A 25,829-nucleotide genomic window follows, 5' to 3' on the forward strand; every position below is an offset into this window, starting at 1 on the left:
CCTGGGGCAGGGCCCGGGTCCCCAAACCCTTTTAAGAACAATACCATGCTAATTAGCCTTTAAAATGAGCACTTTTGAATTTGAACGTTCGAGTCCCATGGACGTCAATGGGGTTCTAACGTTCGTGCAAATTTTCGGTCCGTTCGTAGGTTCTGGTGCGAACCGAACCGGGGGCTGTTCGGCTCATCCCTAATTAAGATACACTTACACTGTCCAGTCAAAAGAACGATTCAAGAACACGAAGAAACAAAATTACTAACAGATGAAGAAACTAAATTACGAACACACAAATGAAAATGCGAACATACAAAATTATGAACAGACAAAGGACTAAAAATACGAAATGTAAATCATTAGTTTATAGATGTCGTCATTTTATTTCTTTTACTGTTTCAGAGTTTCGTATTTTTGTAAGTTTGTCCGTTCGTAAGTTCGTATTTTCGCGTGTTCGTTATTTTGCTTATTCGTAATTTCATAATTTCGTATTTTCTGTTCTTTCATCTATTCAGGTGTTCAAATTGATCCGAATGTACGAATACTAACAAATTCGTACGAAAATCAATTCATTACGAGCCAAATTGCACATGTCTACATTCCAACAATAACGGCGATACCTCACATGTGGTGCAGACAGCATTTACATCTGCGTGCGTGACTTAAGAATGTGTTCACTTCTGCATGCAAACTTTTTTTTCATTAATTTGTTTACTTTTTTTTTACACTGTTCCTGTTTTTATTTTTTATTACTTTTTTTCCTATTATAAGGAAAGTAATCATCCCTTTTAATAGAAATAAAGGGGGACAGGTCCTCTTTATGGAGAGAACTGGGGTCTACCTTTTGAAAGCAAAAGATTAAAAAAAAGTGATCTTTTGCTTTGAAAAAAAATGGTTACCTCCATCCTAGACTGGAAATGATGTCATGACTTCTCTCCGGTCCTCCTAGATCATAGAGGTGATCACAGATTATCTAGTTTCTCCTCACCTCCGTGACCAGCCACACAAATTGTCGGATCATTTTCCAGGCGCTTCCGGTAAGCACAGTAAACACCAATCCAGCGGCCAATCAGCTGCTCGGATCTCTTTTATGAGAAATAGAATTGCCGGCTTCATCCATAACCCCCATAAACCACTTCAAAACTGCAAGGTGTATATAGGTATTGCATTTGGCAAGTGGATTATGTGATTATTGATGAGACATTTTTATTGAGTGTTACAGCCAAGTCAGGTGACAATGCATTCCTGCAATGGACCTGAATTCCTGCATTGCTGGTAGAGTTTATGTTTGTGAATAGGGATGAGCCGAACGCCCCCCGGTTCGGTTCGCACCAGAACCTGCGAACGGACCGAAAAATTGCACGAACGTTAGAACCCCATTGATGTCTATGGGACTCGAATGTTCGAAATCAAAAGTGCTAATTTTAAAGACTAATTTGCATGGTATTGTCCCAAAAAGGGTTTGGGGACCCGGGTCCTACCCCAGGGGACATGTATCAATGCAAAAAAAACTTTTAAAAATGGCCGATTTTCGGGAGCAGTGATTTTAATGATGCTAAAAGTAAAAAAAAAAAAAGAGTGAAATATTCCTTTAAATATCGTACCTGGGGGGTGTCTATAGTATGCCTGCAAAGTGGCGCGTGTTTCCCATGCTTAGAACAGTCCCTGCAAAAAATGTCATTTTTAAAGGAAAAAAGTCATTTAAAACTGCTTGCGAGTTTAATGTAATGTCAGGTCCTGGCAATATGGATAAAAATCAGTGAGACAAACGGCATGGGTACCCCCCCCAGTCCATTACCAGGCCCTTTGGGTCTTGTATGGATATTAAGGGGAACCCCGCACCCAAATTAAAAAAAAGGAAAGGTGTGGGGCCACCAGGCCCTATATACTCTGAACAGCAGTATGCAGGCGGTGCAAACAAGACAGGGACTGTAGGTTTGTTGTTAAGTAGAATCTCTTTGTAATTTTGAACGGGTACATTTTTAACGTGTTTAGCTCCAGGCAAAAAATCTTTTTTAAGCTTTTTGGAAAACATAGGGAAGGGTTATCACCCCTTTGACATTTGTTTTGCTGTCTGTGCTCCTCTTCAGAAGATTTAACCTCACTTTTTGCCCCAATGGCAAATGTTTTTTGACAATTTGGGGTTTTTTGTGAAACAAGGATTGGTGATAAAGCATCAGTGGAAAGGAGAAATGAGTTTTCCCATATTAACTCTTACAGGAGAGAATTTCCCTTCCTAGGGGTAGATTTCATCTCACTTCCTGTTGTCTCCTTCCGTTTGCAAGTAGGAGTCGTTTGTAAGTTGGATGTTTGAAAGTGGGGGCCTGCTCTATATACTCTGCAGAAATTGGGGCCTTAGGTGTTGTGGCCACAACACTGTAAGCCCTCACAGGGCCCTGCTGTGAATTATTAGCTCAAGAATTGTAATTACATGTCCCTGTTGAACAGGGGCAGAAAAATTGGGCCTTTGGTGGTGGTGGTGGTGCTGGTGCCACAACACTAAGTCCTCACTCGCTCTTGGTGGACGCAGAAACGGGCCCTGCTGTGAAATATTAGATCAAGAATTGTAATTACATGCCCCTGTTTAACAAGGGCAGAAAAATTGGGCCTTTGGTGGTGGTGCTGGTGCCACAACACTGCAACCCCTCACAGATACTCTAGTTGGAACGCAGGAACAAGCCCTGCTGCAAAGTATTGCATCAAAAATTGTAATTACATGCCCCTGTTAAACAGGGGCAGAAAAATTGGGCCTTTTGCACTGGTGACGGCGCCCAGAACCAAAAATGTTCTTACAAGCTATCAGCGTGATCATTGAGGAGGAAGAGGATAATTACTCAGGGATAGGGATGAGCTTCGTGTTCGAGTCGAACCCATGTTCGACTCGAACATCGGCTGTTCGATCGTTCGCCGAATTGCGAACGTTATGGGCCGTTCGCGCTAAATTCGTGTGGCGCGTCACGGCCCATAATTCACTGCGGCATCGCAGTGCATTGCTGGCTGATGATTGGCCAAGCATGCACTATGACCCGCATGCTTGGCCAATCACAGCGCCGTCAGTAGAGAGAGCTGTAATTGGCCAAAGCCAGGGTGGCTTTGGCCAATTATGGCTCAGGGGATTTAGTACACACCCCACACTATATAAGGCCGCCTGCACGGCGGCCCTGTGTAGTGTGTGTTCCGGTGTGCTGAGAGATAGAGAGAGAGAGAGACAGTGTCATTTGATTTGAGTTAGATAGATTAGGCAGAACAGTCAGTCAGTTAGCTGCACTTACAGTGTATTGTGTATATATATATATGCATCCCAGGTGTTGCATATATATATATACACTGTATTCAGTTTAGCTAGATCCGTTCCTGTTATCTTCTATCTAGACTATTTACATTTAATGCAGTGCGTCCTGCTCACAGTGTTCAGCTAGATCCGTTCCTGCTATTTACATTTAGTGCAGTGCGTCCTGCTCACAGTGTTCAGCTAGATCCGTTCCTGCTATTTACATTTAGTGCAGTGCGTCCTGCTCACAGTGTTCAGCTAGATCCGTTCCTGTTATCTTCTAGACTATTTACATTTAGTGCAGTGCGTCCTGCTCACAGTGTTCAGCTAGATCCGTTCCTGCAATTTACATTTAGTGCAGTGCGTCCTGCTCACAGTGTTCAGCTAGATCCGTTCCTGCTATTTACATTTAGTGCAGTGCGTCCTGCTCACAGTGTTCAGCTAGATCCGTTCCTGCTATTTACATTTAGTGCAGTGCGTCCTGCTCACAGTGTTCAGCTAGATCCGTTCCTGCTATTTACATTTAGTGCAGTGCGTCCTGCTCACAGTGTTCAGCTAGATCCGTTCCTGCTATTTACATTTAGTGCAGTGCGTCCTGCTCACAGTGTTCAGCTAGATCCGTTCCTGCTATTTACATTTAGTGCAGTGCGTCCTGCTCACAGTGTTCAGCTAGATCCGTTCCTGCTATTTACATTTAGTGCAGTGCGTCCTGCTCACAGTGTTCAGCTAGATCCGTTCCTGCTATTTACATTTAGTGCAGTGCGTCCTGCGCACAGTGTTCAGCTAGAGCCGTTCCTGCTATTTACATTTAGTGCAGTGCGTCCTGCTCACAGTGTTCAGCTAGATCCGTTCCTGTTATCTTCTAGACTATTTACATTTAGTGCAGTGCGTCCTGCTCACAGTGTTCAGCTAGATCCGTTCCTGCTATTTACATTTAGTGCAGTGCGTCCTGCTCACAGTGTTCAGCTAGATCCGTTCCTGTTAAATTCCTACTGACAGGCAGGCTTGTCTGGTTACAGTATATAAAGCTACCTGAAGAAAATTACAGGTGTTCTATTTGATCCTATTAGTACCACGGTCAGGCAGCTAGACTATTTACATTTAGTACAGTGCGTCCTGCTCACAGTGTTCAGCTAGATCCGTTCCTGTTATCTTCCTACTGACAGGCAGGCTTGTCTGGTTACAGTATATAAAGCTACCTGAAGAAAATTACAGGTGTTCTATTTGATCCTATTAGTACCACGGTCAGGCAGCTAGACTATTTACATTTAGTACAGTGCGTCCTGCTCACAGTGTACAGCTAGATCCGTTCCTGTTATCTTCCTACTGACAGGCAGGCTTGTCTGGTTACAGTATATAAAGCTACCTGAAGAAAATTACAGGTGTTCTATTTGATCCTATTAGTACCACGGTCAGGCAGCTAGACTATTTACATTTAGTACAGTGCGTCCTGCTCACAGTGTTCAGCTAGATCCGTTCCTGTTATCTTCCTACTGACAGGCAGGCTTGTCTGGTTACAGTATATAAAGCTACCTGAAGAAAATTACAGGTGTTCTATTTGATCCTATTAGTACCACGGTCAGGCAGCTAGACTATTTACATTTAGTACAGTGCGTCCTGCTCACAGTGTTCAGCTAGATCCGTTCCTGTTATCTTCCTACTGACAGGCAGGCTTGTCTGGTTACAGTATATAAAGCTACTTGAAGAAAATTACAGGTGTTCTATCCCAGCTTAGTGCAGCTACAGGCCATTAGTATGTCTGGAAGGCCAAGAAGGAGAGGCAGACAGTCACAAGCCAATAAGAGAGGGCAAGCAGGCTCTGTGTCTAGTGCTGGTCGTGGAGACGGTGCATCCTCATCAGCACGTGGCCATGGGACACGCTTGGCCTTTTTTTCGGCAGCTGGCCGTGTTGAGCCGCAACATGCGGAAGACTTGGTCGAGTGGATGACCAAGCCGTCCTCATCCTCCTCATCCTCTCTCACCCATGCCCAGGGTGCTTTGTCTGGCAAAGCAGCGGCCTCTTCCCTCAGCTCAATGTCATCAGTGACTCCTTCCCTAGCTCCACCATGTCCTCATGAGGATTCCCTCGAACTGTTTGACCACAGTGTTGGGTACATGCTCCAGGAGGATGCCCAGCGTTTGGAAGGCTCTGATGACGATACTGAGCTCGATGAAGGCAGTAACATGAGCGCGGACAGAGGGGGTGCCCAAGAAGGACAGCAATCTGGCAGTCATGCTCCCCCTGCTGCAGCATACTGCCAGGTTTGCTCCAGTGATGAGGAGGGAGGGGATGATGAGGTCACTGACTCAACGTGGGTGCCTGATAGGAGAGAGGAGGAGGAGGAGGAGGAGGAGGAGGAGGAGGCGGCAGCACATCACCAACGAGGCAGGATGCCCTCCAGGGGCCAGCCTAAGGGCAGCACATTGACTGCATCACACCCCAAAGCTCCACATGTGCAGGGCGCTGCAGTCTCTGCGCGTTATTCAAAAAGTTCTTTGGTGTGGGCCTTTTTTGAGACGAGTGCATCAGATCGCACCGCTGCTATTTGCAACATATGTCTCAAGCGTATCTCGCGTGGCCAAAACATCTCCCGCTTGGGTACCACATGCTTGACCAGACATATGTTGACCTGCCATGCAGTTCGTTGGCAAGCGTATCTAAAAGACCCACACCAAAGAACAAAGAGGATCTCTCCTTGCTCCTCATCAGCTGAGATTTCCAACCCCACTAGACCTTCAGTCCTCTCTGAGACCTGCAGTGAGAGGAGTGAAGGTGTAGAATTAGGTGTGTCACAGCCAAGTACTTGTGGGCAATCTGCTTTTGGTACACCGAGGTCAGATTGTACCAGGCAAATTTCCCTGCCCCAGCTGCTGCACCGCCGAAAGAAGTTTGCTCCCAGCCATCCACATGCCCAGCGGTTGAATGCTAGCTTGGCAAAATTGCTAGCACTTCAACTGCTGCCTTTTCAGTTGGTAGACTCTGCCCCCTTCCATGAGTTTGTGGAATGTGCGGTTCCTCAGTGGCAGGTACCCAAACGCCACTTTTTCTCACGGAAGGCGATTCCGGCTCTCTACCGGCATGTGGAAGGCAATGTCCATGCCTCGCTGGACAGGGCGGTCAGCGGTAAGGTGCATATTACCGCTGACTCATGGTCCAGCAGGCATGGACAGGGACGTTACCTAAGTTTCACGGCGCATTGGGTGACTCTGCTGGCAGCTGGGAAGGATGCAGGACAAGGTGCAGTAGTGTTGGAGGTTGTTCCGCCACCACGCCTCCAAAATGCTGATTGTGACACACCTCTCTCCTCCACCCCCTCCTCTTCTTCTTCCTCCATGGCCTCTTCCTCGGAACCAGCGGTGCTCCGTAGGCGTTCAAGGGGCTACGCAAGTACGCAGGCCAAAAGATGCCATGCGGTGCTTGAGCTGGTGTGCTTGGGGGACAGGAGCCACACTGGGGCAGAGGTTCTGTCAGCTCTGCAGGGGCAGGTTCAGAGGTGGTTGACGCCACGCCAACTTAAGGCAGGAATGGTGGTTGGCGACAATGGCACCAACCTCCTCTCTGCCCTCCGACAGGGACAAATGACCCATGTGCCCTGTTTGGCTCACGTCCTTAACTTGGTGGTGCAGCGGTTCTTGGGCAGGTACCCGGGCTTACAGGATGTCCTGAGGCAGGCCAGGAAAGTCTGTGTGCATTTCCGCCGGTCATATAATGCCAGTGCTCGGCTGACGGACCTCCAAAAGGAGTTTAACCTGCCCAAGAACCGCCTAATCTGTGACATGCCCACCAGGTGGAACTCAACGTTGGCCATGCTGCAGCGGCTGCACACGCAGCAGAGGGCCATCAATGAGTACCTGTGCGACTATGGCACCAGGACAGGGTCAGGGGAGCTTGGTTTTTTTTCCCCACGCCAGTGGGCCATGATCAGGGATGCATGCACTGTCCTGTCACCATTCGAGGAGGCCACGAGGATGGTGAGCAGTGACAGTGCATGCATCAGTGACACTGTCCCCCTTGTCCACCTGTTGGAGCACACGCTGCGTGGAATAATGGACAGGGCACTTGAGGCAGAACAGAGGCAGGAAGAGGAGGACTTCCTTAGCTCTCAAGGCCCCCTTTATCCAGACAGTGTTCCTGCGTGCCCGCCGATCACACAGGAAGAGGACGAGGAGGAAGAGGAGGAGGAGGAAGATTGTGTCAGTATGGAGGTGGAGCCTGGCACTCAGCATCAGCAGCAGTCTTTAAGGGATCAGTCCCAAGAAACACATGGACTTGTACGTGGCTGGGAGGAGGTGGCTGCGGACCATGTCGTTCTTAGTGACCCAGAGGACTCCGGACCGAATGCCTCAGCAAACCAACGCTGCATGGCCTCCCTGATCCTGCAAAGCCTGCGTAAGGATCCTCGTATTCGTGGTATCAAGGAGAAGGACCAATACTGGCTGGCAACCCTCCTTGATCCACATTACAAGGGTAAGGTTGCGGACCTTATCTTGCCATCGCAGAGGGAGCAGAGGATGAAACATCTTCGGGAGGCCTTGCAGAAAGGTCTGTGCAACGCGTTCCCAGAGACTGGGAGGTTACAAACTCCTGTTTCTGGACAACGTGTTGCTGAGGCTTCGGTCAGTCAAAGAAGGAGCGGTGGAGAAGGTGGCCGTCTGACCGATGCGTTCAGACAATTTTTTGGTCCGCAGCCCCAAGGTATGATCGGTTCCAGCAACCATCGCCAGCGTCTGTTTTACATGGTGCAGGAATACCTAGGGGCAAGATCAGACTTGGACACCTTTCCCACCGAAAATCCTCTGGGTTACTGGGTCTTGAGGATGGATCACTGGCCAGAGCTTGCACAGTATGCAATTGAGCTACTGGCCTGTCCTGCATCCAGCGTTCTTTCGGAACGCACATTCAGTGCTGCTGGAGGCGTGGTAACCGATCACAGGGTGCGTCTGTCCACCGACTCGGTCGATCGGCTGACCTTCATAAAAATGAATGAGTCTTGGATCACCACCAGCTACCAAGCACCTGATGCTGATGTAACCGAATAATTTTTTTTGAAATCTCAGATCCCTTCAAAGACTGCCTATGCTGATGCTGAGTGACTATCCCTGAGTAATTATCCTCTTCCTCCTCAATCATCACGCTGATAGCTTGTAAGAACATTTTTGGTTCTGGGCGCCACCACCAGTGCCTAAGGCACAATTTTTCAGCCCCTGTTTAACAGGGGCGTGTAATTACAATTTTTGATGCAATACTTTGCAGCAGGGCTCGTTCCTGCATTCCAACTAGAGTGTCTGTGAGGGGTTGCAGTGTTGTGGCACCAGCACCAGTGCCTAGGGCCCAATTTTCTGCCCCTGTCTAACAGGGGCGTGTAATTACAATTTTTGATGCAATACTTTGCAGCAGGGCTCGTTCCTGCGTTCCAACTAGAGTGTCTGTGAGGGGTTGCAGTGTTGTGGCACCAGCACCAGTGCCTAAGGCCTAATTTTTCAGCTCCTGTTCAACAGGGGCATGTAATTACAATTCTTGATCTAATATTTCACAGCAGGGCCCTGTGAGGGCTTACAGTGTTGTGGCCACAGCAACACCTAAGGCCCAAATTTCTGCTGAGTATATAGGGCAGGACCCTACTTTCAAACATCTAACTTACAAACGACTCCTACTTGCAAACGGAAGGAGACAACAGGAAGTGAGATGAAATCCACCCCTAGGAAGGGAAATTCTCTCCTGTAAGAGTTAATATGGGAAAACAATTTCTCCTTTCCACTGATGCTTTCCAATCCTTGTTCCACAAAAAAACCCAAATTTTCAAAAAACATTTTTCATTGGGACAAAAAAGTGAGGTGAAATCTTCTGAAGAGGAGGAAAGACAGCAAAACAAATGTCACAGGGGTGATAACCCTTCCCTATGTTTTCCAAAAAGCTTAGAAAGGATTTTTTGGCTGGAGCTAAACACGTTAAAAATGTTCAAAATTACAAACAGATTCTACTTAACAACAAACCTACAGTCCCTGTCTTGTTTGCACCGCCTGTATACTGCTGTTCAGAGTATATAGGGCCTGGTGGCCCCACACCTTTCCTTATTTTAATTTGGGTGCGGGGTTCCCCTTAATATCCATACAAGACCCAAAGGGCCTGGTAATGGACTGGGGGGTACCCATGCCGTTTGTCTCACTGATTTTCATCCATATTGCCATGACCCGACATGACATTAAACCCGCAAGCAGTTTTAAATGAGATTTTTTCCTTTAAAAATGACATTTGGTGCAGGGACTGTTCTAAACATGGGAAACACGCGTCAATTTACAGGCATACTATAGACACCCCCCAGGTACGATATTTAAAGGAATATTTCACTTTTTTTTTTTTTACTTTAAGCATCATTAAAATCACTGCTCCCGAAAAAACGGCCGTTTTTAAAAGTTTTTTTTGCATTGATACATGTCCCCTGGGGTAGGACCCGGGTCCCCAAACCCTTTTTAGGACAATACCATGCAAATTAGCCTTTAAAATGAGCACTTTTGATTTCGAACGTTCGAGTCCCATAGACGTCAATGGGGTTCTAACGTTCGTGCGAACTTTCGGTCCGTTTGCGGGTTCTGGTGCGAACCGAACCGGGGGGTGTTCGGCTCATCCCTACTCAGGGATAGTCACTCAGCATCAGCATAGGCAGTTTTTGAAGGGATCTGAGATTTCAAAAAAAATTATTCGGTTACATCAGCATCATGTGCTCGGTAGCTGGTGGTGATCCAAGACTGATAAATTTTTATGAAGGTCAGTCGATCGACCGAGTCGGTGGACAGACGCACCCTGTGATTGGTTACAAAGCCTTCAGCAGCACTGAATGTGCGTTCCAAAAGAACGCTGGATGCAGGACAGGCCAGTAGCTCAATTGCATACTGTGCAAGCTCTGGCCAGTGATCCATCCTCAAGACCCAGTAACCCAGAGGATTTTCAGTGGGAAAGGTGTCCAAGTCAGATCTTGCCCCTAGGTATTCCTGCACCATGTAAAACAGACGCTGGCGATGGTTGCTGGAACCGATCATACCTTGGGGCTGCAGACTAAAAAATTGTCTGAACGCATCGGTCAGACGGCCACCTTCTCCACCGCTCCTTCTTTGACTGACCGAAGCCTCAGCAACACGTTGTCCAGAAACAGGAGTTTGTAACCTCCCAGTCTCTGGGAACGCGTTGCACAAACCTTTCTGCAAGGCCTTCCGAAGATGTTTCATCCTCTGCTCCCTCTGCGACGGCAAGATAAGGTCTGCAACCATACCCTTGTAACGTGGATCAAGGAGGGCTGCCAGCCAGTATTGTTCCTTCTCCTTGATACCACGAATGCGAGGATCCTTACGCAGGCTTTGCAGGATCAGGGAGGCCATGCAGCGTAAGTTTGCTGAGGCATTCAGTCCGGAGTCCTCTGGGTCACTAAGGATGACATGGACAGCAGCCACCTCCTCCCAGCTACGTACAAGTCCAGGTGTTTCTTGGGACTGATCCCTTAAAGACTGCTGCTGATGCTGAGTGCCAGGCTCCACCTCCATACTGACACAATCCTCCTCCTCCTCGTCCTCTTCCTGTGTGATCGGCGGGCACGCAGGAACACTGTCTGTCTGGATAAAGGGGGCCTTGAGAGCTAAGGAAGTCCTCCTCTTCCTGCCTCTGTTCTGCCTCAAGTGCCCCGTCCATTATTCCACGCAGGGTGTGCTCCAACAGGTGGACAAGTTAAGGACGTGAGCCAAACAGGGCACATGGGTCATTTGTACTTGTCGGAGGGCAGAGAGGAGGTTGGTGCCATTGTCGCAAACCACCATTCCTGCCTTAAGTTGGCGTGGCGTCAACCACCTCTGAACCTGCCCCTGCAGAGCTGACAGAACCTCTGCCCCAGTGTGGCTCCTGTCCCCCAAACACACAGCTCTAGCACCGCATGGCATCTTTTGGCCTGCGTACATGCGTAGCCCCTTGAACGCCTACGGAGCACCGCTGGTTCTGAGGACAAAGCACATGAAGAGGCCATGGAGGAAGAAGAAGAGGAGGGGGTGGAGGAGAGAGGTGTATCACAATCATTAGTAGTGGCATTTTGGAGGCGTGGTGGTGGAACAACCTCCAACATTACTGCACCTTGTCCTGCATCCTTCCCAGCTGACAGCAGAGTTACCCAATGCGCCGTGAAACTTAGTTAACGTCCCTGTCCATGCCTGCGGGACCATGTGTCAGCGGTAATATGCACCTTACCACTGACCACCCTGTCCAGCGAGGCATGGACATTGCCTTCCACATGCCGGTAGAGAGCCGGAATCGCCTTCCATGAGAAAAAGTGGCATTTGGGTACCTGCCACTGAGGAACCGCACATTCCACAAACTCACGGAAGGGGACAGAGTCTACTAACTGAAAAGGCAGCAGTTGAAGTGCTAGCAATTTTGCCAAGCTAGCATTCAACCGCTGGGCATGTGGATGGCTGGGAGCAAACTTCTTTCGGCGGTGCAGCAGCTAGGGCAGGGAAATTTGCCTGGTACAATCTGATGTTGGTGTACCGAAAGCAGATTGCTCACAAGTACTTGGCTGTGACACACCTAATTCTACACCTTCATTCCTCTCAGTGCAGGTCTCAGATAGGACTGAAGTGGGGTTGGAGATCTCAGCTGATGAGGAGCAAGGAGAGGTCCTCTTTGTTGTTTGGTGTGGGTTTTTAGATACGCTTGCCAACGAACTGCATGGCAGGTCAACATTTGTCTGGTCAAGCATGTGGTACACAAGCGGGAGATGTTTTGGCCACGCGAGATATGCTTGAGACATATGTTGCAAATAGCAGCGGTGCGATCTGATGCACTAGTCTCAAAAAAGGCCCACACCAAAGAACTTTTTGAATAACGCGCAGAGACTGCAGCGCCCTGCACATGTGGAGCTTTGGGGTGTGATGCAGTCAGTGTGCTGCCCTTAGGTTGGCCTCTGGAGGGCATCCTGCCTTGTTGGTGATGTGCCGCCTCCTCCTCCTCCTCCTCTCTCCTATCAGGCACCCACGTTGAGTCAGTGACCTCATCATCCCCTCCCTCCTCAACACTGGAGCAAACCTGGCAGTATGCTGCAGCAGGGGGAGCCTGACTGCCAGATTGCTGTCCTTCTTGGGCACACCCTCTGTCCGTGCTCACGTTACTGCCTTCATCTAGCTCAGTATCATCATCAGAGCCTTCCAAACGCTGGGCATCCTCCTGGAACATGTACCCAACACTGTGGTCAAACAGTTCGAGGGACTCCTCAGGAGGACATGGTGGGGCTAGGGAAGGCATCACTGATGACATTGAGCCGAGGGAAGAGGCCGCTGCTTTGCCAGACAAAATACCCTGAGCATGTGTGAGAGAGGATGAGGAGGATGAGGACGGCTTGGTCATCCACTCGACCCAGTCTTCCGCATGTTGCGGCTCAACACGGCCAGCTGCCGAAAAAAAGGCCAAGCGTGTCCCACGGCCACGTGCTGATGAGGATGCACCGTCTCCATGACCAGCACTAGACAAAGAGCCTGCTTGCCCTCTTTTATTGGCTTGTGACTGTCTGCCTCTCCTTGTTGGCCTTCCAGACATACTAATGGCCTGTAGCTACAGGTAGCTTTAGCTGAACACAGTGCAGAGCTCGCAAAAAACTAACTTGTAGCTTATTTAGCTGCCTGCGGTAGTGATAGGATCAGGAAAACACCACCAACCTTCTACAGCAGTGGTTCTCAACTCCTTTCCTCGGGACCCACTAACAGGCCAGGTTTGCAAGATAACTGAAATACATCACAGATGATATCATTTGCTGCTCTGTGATTGCAGTATTAGCCTGCATCTTGCCAAGGTAATACTTAAATTCTGGCCTGTTAATGGGTCCTGAGGACCGGAGTTGAGAACCACTGTTCTACAGGTAGCTTTAGCTGAACACTGTGCAGAGCTTGCAAAAAAATAACTTGTAGGATTAGCTGAACACTGTGAGGAGGACGCACTACACTAACTTGTAGTTTTAGCTGAACACTGTGAGCAGAACGCACTACACTAACTTGTAGCCTTAGATGAACACTGTGCAGAGGTCTCACTACACTAACGTGTAGGTTTAGCTGAACACTGTGAGCAGGACGCACTACACTAACTTGTAGTTTTAGCTGAACACTGTGAGCAGGATGCACTACACTAACTGTAAATAGTCTAGCTGCCTGACTGTGGTACTAATAGGATCAAAAGAACACCAGCAATTTTCTTCAGGTAGCTGTAAATACTGTAACAGTGCAGGCGGCCTTATATAGTGTGGGGCATGTTCTAAACCTCCTAAGCCATAATTGGCCAAAGCCACCCTGGCTTTGGCCAATTACAGCTCTCTCTACCGACGGCGCTGTGATTGGCCAAGCATGCGGGTCATAGTGCATGCTTGGCCAATCATCAGCCAGCAATGCACTGCGATGCTGTAGTGAATTATGGGCTGTGACGCGCCACACGAATTTGGCGCGAACGGCCCATACCATTTGCAATTCGGCGAACGATCGAACAGCCAATGTTCGAGTCGAACATGGGTTCGACTCGAACACGAAGCTCATCCCTATTTGTGAAGTGTCTTATCTGCCGAGGGAGTTCACAGCCATTGTTGTTGTTACATTCCCCTGTGTGCAAACGCTAAGCATGCGCTTCGTGAACTTTACAGCTCTATCAGTGAACATCAAACAAACACCCCTGATGACTTTTTCATTATTGCTGGTGACTTCAACAACACCAACTTAAAGACAGTTTCGCCAAAGTTCTACCACCATATGAATCTTGCAACAAGGGGAAACATCATACTGGACTTTATACAACAGAGAAAAATGCATACAAGGCTGAACCCCGCCCCCAACTAGGGCATTCAGATCACATCTCTATTATGCTAATTAAAACATACAAACCGTTCTTACACTTGTGAAACCAGTTAAAAAAAACAAAATCATAGTATTGCCTGACAATGCTACCCCAGTACTGCAGGACTGCTTTCAGCACACAGACATGTTTAAAGAGGCAGCCACTACAGACTTCTAAGAGTACACTGAAACAGTGACTGCTTACATCAAAAAGTGCATAGAGGACCATTACAGGAATACTCACATCCCCAAATCCTGCATTGGCTATCCTACTAATAGGACTAGAAAAATTCCCACACAACATGAGACACATAGTCACCCATATACTACTAGTAGCTAGGTCCCTGGTACTTCAAAACTGGAAAAGCACCCTAACACTCAATATAAATGATGTGATCAGAAAAGTGCAACAAAACTATACATTTGAACGTCTTTTAGTAATAAACTCACTTAACTGTGATAAATTCGACAAATGTTGGGTGTTATGGACTAGTAAATACAAGAATACATAAGTATCTGTAAGTATATATTACTGTAATTCTAAATACGATCACTCTGGCTCTGTGCTTCCTATTCATACTTGTTAATCATATTTGTTTACATTTTTCTTTTTTGTTTTAACCCTGTCTCTGTATGATATTGAAAAACTCAATAAAAAACCTTTTAAAGTGAAAAAAAAAAGTGCATAGATGTGACAGTCACCAAGGTTATCACCACACGTGCCAACCAGAAGCCATGGATGACAGCAGAGGTTCGTGGGCTGCTAAAGACCAGAGATGAGGTATTAAGATTAGGAGATAAAGCAGCTCTCAAAACAGCAAGAGCCAATCTGTCTCATGGCATCAAGAAGGAAAACAACTATAAGCTAAAAAAATCAATAAACACTTTAGCAACAGCAAAGACACAGGGGCCGTGTGGCAAGCCATCCAGACCATCACTAACTACAAGCCCCTGCCACAGGCCAGTGATAATGATACTTCTCTCCCGGATGCACTCAACCACTTTTATGCACGGTTTGAGATGCAGAACCAAATACCTTCACAAAAAACGATGTATATCCCGAAATGACCGGGTGCTCTGCTTTTCTCCAGCCAACGTAAGGAAGACCCTGTTCGGGATCAACCGACGGAAGGCTGCTGGCCCTGATGACATACCTGGACGTGCACTGAGAGACTGTGCTGTACAGCTGACAGATCTCCTTACAGATATCTTTAACATTTCTCTGAGCCAGGCGGTTGTCCCTACATGTCTTAAAGGGGTTGTAAAGGTTCATGTTCTTTCACCTTAATGCATCCTATGCATTAAGCTGAAAAAACATCTTATGATCACTGGCCCCCCAGCCCCCCCCATTTTACTTACCTGAGCCCTGGAAAGTCCTGCGTCACCAACGCGCTCTTCCTTTGCTCTGTCTTTTCGGCTCTTCATTGGATAGATTGATAGAAGCACAGCCATCATATTACAATAGGCTGGACGGGAAGCAGTTAATAATAAATGTTAAAAAAGGAAGCAACTTTATTGAACTCTTTTTTTTTTTTTTTTTTTTAATAGAATTCTGACTTCTATTTTTTTTTCTGTACAGGTGAATTGAGGAACCAAGATTTTGGTCATGTTGGTCTTCATCAATAAAAGGAAGTCACATGGCAAATGAGCAATATATCAATGTTCTAAACGTCATAAATGTTTTGGATCCTCTTCAACATTAATCCAGCCTAAGAGGACAACAGAAGAGAAGTAATTTCAGTGTTCTGGAAGTGACAACAACTTAATAGTAAAGTCCAACCCATATATACATAAGAGGAGTCATTTCAGAAGATATTTCTTGTTTGGATTGTGACAAAGGTTTTACAATGGAGGCAATATGTATCACACACCAGAAGGTTCACACTGGAAAGAAGCCATATCAGTGTTCAGAATGTGACAAAGCTTTTAAACAGAAGGCAACTCTTATTGTACACCAGAGGATTCACACTGGAGAGAATCTGTCAGTGTGTTCTGAATGTCATAAAGTTTTTACATTAAAGTCAAATCTTATCATACACCAGAGGATTCACGCTGGAGAGAAGCCATATCAGTGTTCTGAATGTGACAAAGCTTTTACAACCAAGGGAGAGCTTACCACACACCAGAGAGTTCACACTGGAGAGAAACCATATTGGTGTTCTGAATGTGGCAAAGCTTTTAAAGCAAAGTCAAATCTTATCAGACACCAGATGATTCACACTGGAGAGAAGTCATATCAGTGTTCTGAATGTGGCCAAATGTTTACACAAAAGTCAATTCTTATCAGTCACCAGAGAATTCACACTGGAGAGAAGCCATATCAGTGTTCTGAATGTGGCCAAATGTTTACACAAAAGTCAATTCTTATCAGTCACCAGAGAATTCACACTGGAGAGAAGTCATATCAGTGTTCTGAATGTGGCAAAGCTTTTACGGTGAAGTCAAATCTTATCACACACCAGATGATTCACACTGGAGAGAAGCCATATCAGTGTTCTGAATGTGGCAAAATGTTTACACAAAAGATAAATCTTATCAATCACCAGATGATTCACACTGAAGAGAAGCCATATCAGTGTTCTGAATGTGGCAAAGCTTTTCCACAGAAGTCAGCTCTTAACACTCACCAGAGGGTTCACACTGGAGAAAAGCCATTTTAATGTTCAGAATGTGACAAATATTTTACTGTTAATGCAGGGCTAATCTATCACCAGAGGATTCACAAGCTTCAGCTGCAGAGAGGAAACTGTGGAAGAAGGAGTAATATTGGAGGAGTTATGAGTGTCCCATTAGTTTCATAGTCCCAATGTTCTCCCACAAGCTAGGGAAGAAGTCAAAAAGACTGAAAAAAGACCATAGTCCATCCAATTTAACTTTTCAACTTGTGTAGGTGTATGTGTATCAGTGTTTATAATGATTTCCCATCCCTCTGTATGTTGTGTCCTTTAAGATGTACATCTAAGAGCCTTTTAAAAATATCCATACTCCCCGCAGCCACCACCAATTGTGGGAGAGAGTGCCCACATCTTCATTGCCCTAACAGTGAAGAACCTCCTACGCAGGTTAAGGTTAAATCGCTTCTCCTCCAGTTTCATTGTGTGCCCCCATGTCTTTTTACACTCCCTAGGACCAAATAATTAATTTCCTATGCTGGGATCCCCATTGTGATATTTGTAGATCGCCATCATGTCCCCTCTCAAACGTCTTTTCTCCAGAGAGAATACATTTAGTGTTTGCAGCCGTTCCTCGTAATTGAGGTCCTCCAGTACTCTTATTAGTTTTGTTGCCCTTCTTTGGACTCTCTCCAGCTCCAGCACATCCCTTCTGAGGACTGGTAACCAGAACTGAAAAAAAAAACTCCAGATGAGGCCTTACCAGAGTTGTATTAAATGTCAGAATTATAGTTTTGTCTCTGAAGTATATCCCTTTTTTTTTATACATGCTAATATTCTGGCTGCTTTGGTAGCTGCAGCTTGGCACTGTATGCTGTTGCTCAATCTATCATCTATTAGCATCCCTAGATCCTTCTCCATCCTTGATTCGCCCAGCTGTTCTCCACATTGTGTATATTATTCACTTTTGTATTTTGACCCCAAATGCATTACTTTTACATTTCTTCACATTAAACTTCATTTGCCATTTGTTTGCCCACTCTTTTAATTATGCTCAGGTCATTCTGCAAAATGTCTATGTCTTGATGCAAGTTTATTACTCTGCTTATCTTTGTGTCATCCGCAAAAACTGAGACTGAACTAGTTTTTCTGATGCATCATGGCAGCACACACACTGGGGTTGTGACTCCGCCCCCACAATCTGATAGGACTTATTAGCTATAAGTTTTGAAGAGGAGCCCCCCCTGCATTCTCCCTTTTTTTCCTCACCTGTTAGGACTGACCTGGATAAAGCAAGGACCTCTTACCACTTTGCCCCAGCTAGGTTCAGCCTCTCCTAGTTGGAAGCCCTGACTGTACAGTCTCTAAATGAGCTTTATGCAAGGACCCCACTCTGATGGTCTCAGGGGAGTTTCATTATCTTTTTTTACAAGCCTTAAACAGGCTTACATTACCATGCAGCGGCCTTCCATCTTTTACTCTTTATATGTTTACTCTATTTGTTCTCTTTCCATTCTATTTTACCTCATTTCTTTCCTTTTCCCCTCTCTCTACTGCTGAGTCTTTTAGTCCTCCAGCTGCCTTGACCTTCTCAAGATGGTGGCAGTGATCGGCTCATCGGCGAGACCAGAAGTGATGCGGGCATCTGTCTCCTTCGCCAGTATCTAAGATGGTGTTGGGTGCCGCGGATCGCTACAGCGCATGCGCGGTGCATGTGTCACTTCCTCCGTGATGGCGGTCTATTTAAAAATGATGCTTATGCTGTATGACTGCACAGGTTATTGCTCTGTATCCAGAACGCTCGCACTCTGCATTTGTCCACATCTCCTATTGCTGCCACTGCTTACTGACTACCTGCTGACCCGGTAAGACTTATTTTACTTTTCATGGCTATTTTTTACATAGATACTAATGCATGCTAAACATACTGTACTGAGCTTCATGGGGTTAACCCCTTCCATTCACAGATACACTCTTTTCATGGAGGCCGCTGCCCCAGCAGACCATCTACAGGCAGTAAGGTAAGTAAGTAAAGTAAAGTAAGGCATCATGTTTGGTAAGTAGTGAAGAGGAGTAAAAGAGAGCCATGCCACTAATATCACTTTATCCTGATAGCCCTGGCAGGTCATTAAAATCATCTCAATCCAAATGGAAAGAGTGATCCCCTTCAAGACATTCACATTCTAGAAGAAGCCGGTCAAGGACTTCGTCCCACCATCAGAGTAAAGCATCATCCTCCCACCAATCACAACCCGACCACCATAACCCACCTGCAGCCAATGCCTGCTGCATTTGTGGAGCACAAGACCTTCCTAACAAGTTAGCTTGCCAAACGTGCTGAAGAAGCCACTAAGCAAAGGGAATCGGATGCATTGGAAGTATCGAACATTAGACCAGTTAGACCAGTGAAAAGCACATCAGCAACAGTCACCTGTGTTCCGCAAGAATCAGACGACTCATCAGCGGAAGAGCAGTCTCCAGTGTCAGTTGGTTTTGATTTCGCTTTAATAGACCCCTTTGCGAAGTCAGTAAAAGAGGCAATTGGTTGGGAAGAACCAAAGGAATCGCCCTGCAAGCTCAGAAAATATTTCCCTAACCTAAAAAGGGATCCAGAAACCTTTCCTTTTATCGATGAACTTGAGGAGTTAATTAAAGGTGAGTGGAAAAAACCTGACAGGAAGTCCAGCCTAAACAACATGATAGCAAAGCTATATCCTCTAAAGGAACCAGCTGTAAACCCTCTTATCATGGCACCTGTAGTAGATGCATCATTAATGCGTCTGGCCAGACATGTAACATTGCCAATAGAAGACGCAGTGACTTTCAGGGATATCTTGGACCGGAAAATTGACCTCGATCTCAAGAAAGCCTATTCAGCAGCAGGAGGAGCATGCAGACCAGCAATCACATTAGCAGCAGTCGGCAGAGCAATTAGTAGCTGGACCTCTAATATTGAAAAACTACTGGCAGAAGCAGCTGATGAGGAGAGAATCATATCTGCCTTACAGGAACTCAGCCTAGCAGGGGACTTCGTAGCTGAAGCATCAGTAGATATAATATCGGCAGCAAGGGCGATGTTGTCTTCGGTCATGTCCAGGAGAGCCTTATGGTTAAAGCCGTGGGTAGCAAATACGGCTTCCAAATCAAACTGGTACAGGATCCCATATGACGGAAGCAACCTGTTAGGTCCTAAGTTAGACCTCGCCATCTCGAAAGTCACAGGGGGAAAATCTGGTCTTATTCCATCTGACCGAAGACCAAAACAAAAGAAAGTTCACCCCTTTAGATGCAATCTTCCCGAATGATAATGAGAAGCCAGATCATATAGACCAGGCAAGGAGTTCAAACGAAATTGGCGTAATACCCAATCATCTTTCTTGAGGACACAGAAGCCCAAAGCTCCTATTACAGGGGATCAGCAGAAGTCATTTTGATGGCACGTCTGCCCAGCCTGTGTTAGTGGGAGCCAGGCTCAGCCTGTTTACACAGGTGTGAGTAGAACATATAAAAGATCCGTGGACAATATCCACAGTCCGCGAGAGCCACAAATGGAGTTTCAAGTACAGAACCCCCAGAGATCACTTCCTAAACACCCGACTACCATCATCTCTTCCAAAGCGAAAACTTCTAATCAAATATGTACTAGAATTAATGCAGAAACATGCGATTACAGAAGTTCCTCAACATCAGAAAGGCAAAGGCTTTTACTCTCCCCTTTTTCTTGTCAAGAAAAAGACAGGGGACCTGCGTCCGGTTCTAGACCCTCAACAGAATGATACTAGTAGAGTCCTTCAAAATGGAGAGTCTCCAATCTATTCTACTAGCAATAAATACAAGAGACTGGATGCTATCAATAGATTTATGCAACGCCTATCTCCATATTCCTATACACACAAGTTTTCAAAAATACCTTCGGTTTGCAATCGGGCAACGACATTTTCAATTTCGGAGTCTCCCGTTTGGGATATCTACGGCACCCAGAACATTCACAAAAATCCTGCTTCCAATCATAGCATACCTGAGAGAGAAAGGACTAAGAGTCCACCACTATCTCGACGATATCTTGCTCTTGGCCAACAGCCAGCAGTTACTTCTCCAACATCGGGAAATACTAATATACACATTACATCAATTCGGATGGATGATAAATTGGAAAAAAATCAGTCTGGAACCAATCCAATCAATTATCTTTTTGGGAGCAGAGCTCGACACCAATGCCAACACGGTGAGTCTCCCTCAGGAAAAAATGGGACATTTGGTCCAGAAAATAAAAAAACTAATGGAAGCAACACACCTATCTGCCAGAACATGTCTCAGCATATTGGGGTCCATGTCTGCCACCTTTCCAATGGTCCGGTGGTCCCAGTGGCATACAAGGACATTACAGATATCATTCCGGAAACAATGGAATGGAACATCAATGAGTCAATGAATTTTCATCAACCAATCAGTGAAACAGTCTGCATGGTGGTGGACGTGAACCAGCAATCTAAAGCATCATCGACATATTATGCCCCCTCAGCCGGAAATAGTCAAGTCGGACGCCAGCCTACAAGGTTGGGGAGCACATTACCAGGATCAAGCGGTACAAGGCCGTTGGTTTTTCCGCCCTCTGGGCGTGGTATCAAACATTCTTGAACTCAGGGCCGCCTTTCAGGCTCTCCTAGCATTCAGGCCATCACTAACAGGAAAGAGTGTATTAGTACGCATGGACAATGCAGTGGCAGTGAACTACATCCAGAGGCAAGGGGGCACCCGGAGCAGTGCTCTCATGCGGGAGGTATGTCCTATCCTCGACTGGGCTCAGATCCATTTGGAAGACCTGAAAGCAGTGTATGTCCCGGCAGGGCAGAACCAACTGGCGGACGATCTAAGCCGAACTCGAATGGTCACTAAGTCAACAAGCCTTTTCCCTTCTAACACGCAAATGGGGAATTCCCGATATCGATTTGGCAGCAACTCCAATGAACAACAAGTATGCCAAGTTCCTGGCAAGAGTTGCCTATCCAACAGCACTGGGGGTCGACTGTCTCCATCACCAGTGGAGTTTCCGTTTAGGTTATGTATTCCCTCCAATCCCCTTAATAGCCGGGTTCCTAGCCAGGCTGGGGAACTCAACATCCACGGTGATTGTGGTAATACCATTTTGGCCGAGGAGGCCATGGTTCACAACCATCATACAACTGAGTACAGAGAACCCATTACTCCTTCCGGTAACTCCAGACCTACTCTCACAGGGGCAGTTCCTACATCCAGCACCAGAAAGGTTACACCTAATGGCTTGGAAGTTGAAAGGGAGAGGCTTCCAGATCAAGGTTGCTCGCTAAGGGTGGTGGCCACCTTACAACAGGCAAGGAAGAAGTCTATAAATGGCACATATAACAGAATTTGGGGAAGATTCACTACGTTGGCACAAGAACAGTCCTGGGACCCACTTTCTCCTACAGTGTCACAAATTCTTGAATTTTTACAATTAGGCCTGGAAAAGGGGCTAAGTTCAAGTACCCTAAAGGTTCAAATATCTGCCTTATCGGCCATGATGGGAATCAAATGGGCTTTCAATCCTCTCATAATCCAATTTCAAAAAGCATGCTTGAAACTAAGACCACCCAAAAAAAGCCACCCTTTCCGACCTGGGACTTAACAATAGTTCTGGAAGCCTTATCGAAGAACCATTTTTTCCTCTGGAGTCAGTGTCTCTATTGGATCTAACCCTCAAATTAACCTTCTTAGTGGCAATAACTTCTGCAAAAAGAGTGTCCGAGCCTCATTTGCGGTTCTATCCTGATAGAGTTGTATTAACACCATCTGAATAATTCATACCAAAAGTGGCATCTGCTTTCCACTTCAATCCAGAGATCAGTCTGCCAGCTTTTCTCACTAACCAAGGGATTCCACATCCACTAGATATTAAATCACTAATTTCTTCATATCTGGAGTCCACGAAACCATTCAGGAAATCAGAAAACTTGCTAGTCGTACCATACGGACCTAGAAAAGGTCAGGCAGCTTCTTTAAGGACAATCACCTCTTGGCTAATTAAGATCATTAAAAAAGCATATGCCATCCAGCTTCTTCCAATACCTAACGACCTAAAGGCTCATTCGACCAGGGCAGTGGTGGCTTCTTGGGCAGCGTATTGTAGAGTGTCTCCAGAAACGATCTGCAAAGCAGCAACTTGGTCTTCTAGAACCACGTTCATGTCTCATTACAGAATAGACCTGGCTCGTTTAACGACTGTTGAATTTGGGAGATTGATCATTAAAGCGAATTCTTCCATATCCTGTGAATAAAATAAAATCTTCTTGCAAAGCACCCACCCATGTAGCGAGTTATTTCCCAGTGTGTGTGCTGCCATGATGCGTCAGGAAAACGGAAAATTGTATACTCACCTTTCCGTAATTTTCCTTTCCTGATGCACCTCATGGCAGCACACAGATTCCCCCCCCGTCTAAGGTGATAGATACTGAGAATGCAGGGGGGGGGGCTCCTCTTCAAAACTTGTAGCTACTCAGTCCTATCAGGTTGTGGGGGTGGAGTCACAACCCCAGTGTGTGTGCTGCCATGAGATGCATCAGGAAAGGAAAATTACGGAAAGGTGAGTATACAATTTTTCGTTATCCCACACTCTATATAATTTATGAATATGTTGAATAGGACAGAACCTTGAGGTACCCCACTCACCACTCCAGACCAGTCTGGGTACATGTTATTTATCAATACCCTTTGGACGCACCCCTGTAACCAATTTTTTACCCAAGCACCACTCGTATGGTCCAAGCCTGCAGACCTCATTTTGTAAATTAAGCGTTTATGGGGGGGCTGTATCAAATGCTTTTAAAAAGTCCAGATACACCACATCCACAGGCCTCCTCCAATCTAGATGGTTGCTTACATCCTCGTAGAATGTTAGCAGATTGGTCTGGCAGGAACGTCCTCCCATAAACCCAGGCTTGTTACCACTAATAATATTCTTCTCCTCAGTAAAACTTTGGATATAGTCCCTAATCATCCCCTCCAATAATTTACCCACTATTGATGTTTGGCTGACTGGCCTGTAATTCCCAGGAATTTGTCTCTGCCCTTTTTTGAATATTGGTACCATGTTGGCTTTTCTCCAATCAGCTGGTACCAATCCTGTCAGTATGTTGTCCACAAAAATCAGGAGTAATGGCCTGGCTATAACTTGACTGAGTTCTCTGAGGACTCTCAGGTATAAGCCATCTGATCCTGGTGATTTACTGTATTTATGATAAGTTTATTAAAGCTTTCATTGACTCTGAAAGTGAAAAAAAGGTGTTTCTTGGTTGTACTGATGCCTGTTTTCATCACTCTTATGTAAGTGACGCCTGAGAAGCGTGATATATAATAGTACTTCACTATCAGTCCTTTTCTTCTCTCCCCATCATTTGAGCTTGGTTACCTACTCCGCAAGCCCCAGAATATATTTCTAGAGGATTTTACTGCACCCAATCATCTGACTTATACTAGATCTGATTGATCATTGCCTGTTTGACCCCAGACTGTGAAGCTGGTGGTCTATGATCTCTGGTGAGTGGGGTCACAAAGGGGAGTGTGGCACGCAGCACCAGTCATCTTTTTTGGAGAACATTTGCACTTTATTTGGGGCACCTTGGAACACTTATCACTTTTTTGACCACCTTTGTATATTTTTATTAATCATTTCTTATATGTTGTAAGCATCATTGTAAAATTACATTACTGTTTTGTCACTTGATTTATATACATTATCTATCCTGTTACTAACACTACAGTCGCTGTCGGTAAACCCTTATTTTTCCTTCGTAAAAACTGTGGAGAAGAAGACATTTAGTACAGTTGCCTTGTTTGTGTCATTAGTAACCATCTTCCCATCCTTATTTTCGAAAGTGATTGTAAAGGCTCTTAAAAAAAATAACATATGTTATACTTACCTCCTCTGTGCGGTTGGTTTTGCACAGAGCAGCCTGGATCCTCCTCTTCTCTGGCCCCTCCTTGCTGCTCCTAGTCCCACCCTTCTTTTGAGCGCCCCCTCAGCCAGCAGCTTACTACAGGGGGCACCCGCCCTCTCTCCTCTGATTGTCTAAATGACTTTGATTGAGAGCCGCGGGAGCCAATGGCACAGCTGCTCTTCCTCAGCCAATCAGGAGGAGTGTACTGGATGCCTGAAGGGATCGTGGACACCACTGGAGAGAGAAGGGGCTCAGGTTGGTAATTAGGGGGTGCTGGGGAGGCTGCTACACACAGAAGGCTTTTTATATCTTAATGTATACAATGCATTAAGATAAAAAAAACCTTCTGCCTTTACAACTCCTTTAGTGTGCAATGTGCTCTGATATTGTCTTTTTACTGTTAATATAGATAAAAAAATGTTTTGGGTAACTTTTACTCTCTTCAGCTAGGTGTCTCTCGTAATCTTGTTTAGCCACCCTGATTGCATTTTTACATTTCTTTTTTTTAATACAAACATTTTTATTTGAGAATATGAGAAGGCAATACAAAATTAACAAAGAAGTTAAGGCATATGTCGGGATGCAACCCTGATTGGTAAACATACATGCGATACATGTTAGTCATAGTCACAACGGTACCCCTTTCCAGTTGTAAACCTTAGTATATTATCTGGGTTTTGGCACCGTGCCATGGTGCATCCCATTACAATTAATACAAAGAAAATAAAAAGAAAGGATAAATGAATCAAAAATGAAAGAGGAAAACTAAAGGAGGTAACAGAGTTGTGCTGAGATAAGAGACAAAGCTGAAAAGAATTTAATGTGTCCATACTGTATCATATATATATATATATATATATATATATATAAAAGTAATGGGAACAGAGGGGCGCCAGACTGAGTGCAGTATAAATCATATATTTAATAAAAACAAGTAGTAACTCACAGATTAAATTAGATGAGTTTAGTATGTGGTGAAAATCGCCTATGGGCTTCCGTTATACATTGTGGGATGTTCATTGGGAGTGTGGAGCATTTTGCCAGATTGACCCCCAGCCCAGAAAGGGTGTGGAATTTCTGTAAGGTAGATAGCAGGTTAGGGTGAGACGCCACTGGGTCTGATACAAACATAAGTATGTCGTCTGCATGCAA

The 25,829-nt window shown here is 45.8% G+C and overlaps 1 protein-coding gene and 1 pseudogene across 1 annotated transcript in view; one reads left to right on the forward strand and one right to left on the reverse strand.

Moving 5' to 3' along the window:
• LOC141126579 (uncharacterized) overlaps positions 1 to 25,829 on the reverse strand; it is a 927,381-nt gene that overhangs the window by 472,813 nt on the left and 428,739 nt on the right. The window lies entirely within an intron of this gene.
• LOC141126578 (uncharacterized) overlaps positions 1 to 25,829 on the forward strand; it is a 1,610,887-nt pseudogene that overhangs the window by 152,286 nt on the left and 1,432,772 nt on the right.

Source organism: Aquarana catesbeiana, linkage group LG02 (assembly GCF_042186555.1).
Source record: "Aquarana catesbeiana isolate 2022-GZ linkage group LG02, ASM4218655v1, whole genome shotgun sequence".
NCBI classification, from domain to species: domain Eukaryota; kingdom Metazoa; phylum Chordata; class Amphibia; order Anura; family Ranidae; genus Aquarana; species Aquarana catesbeiana.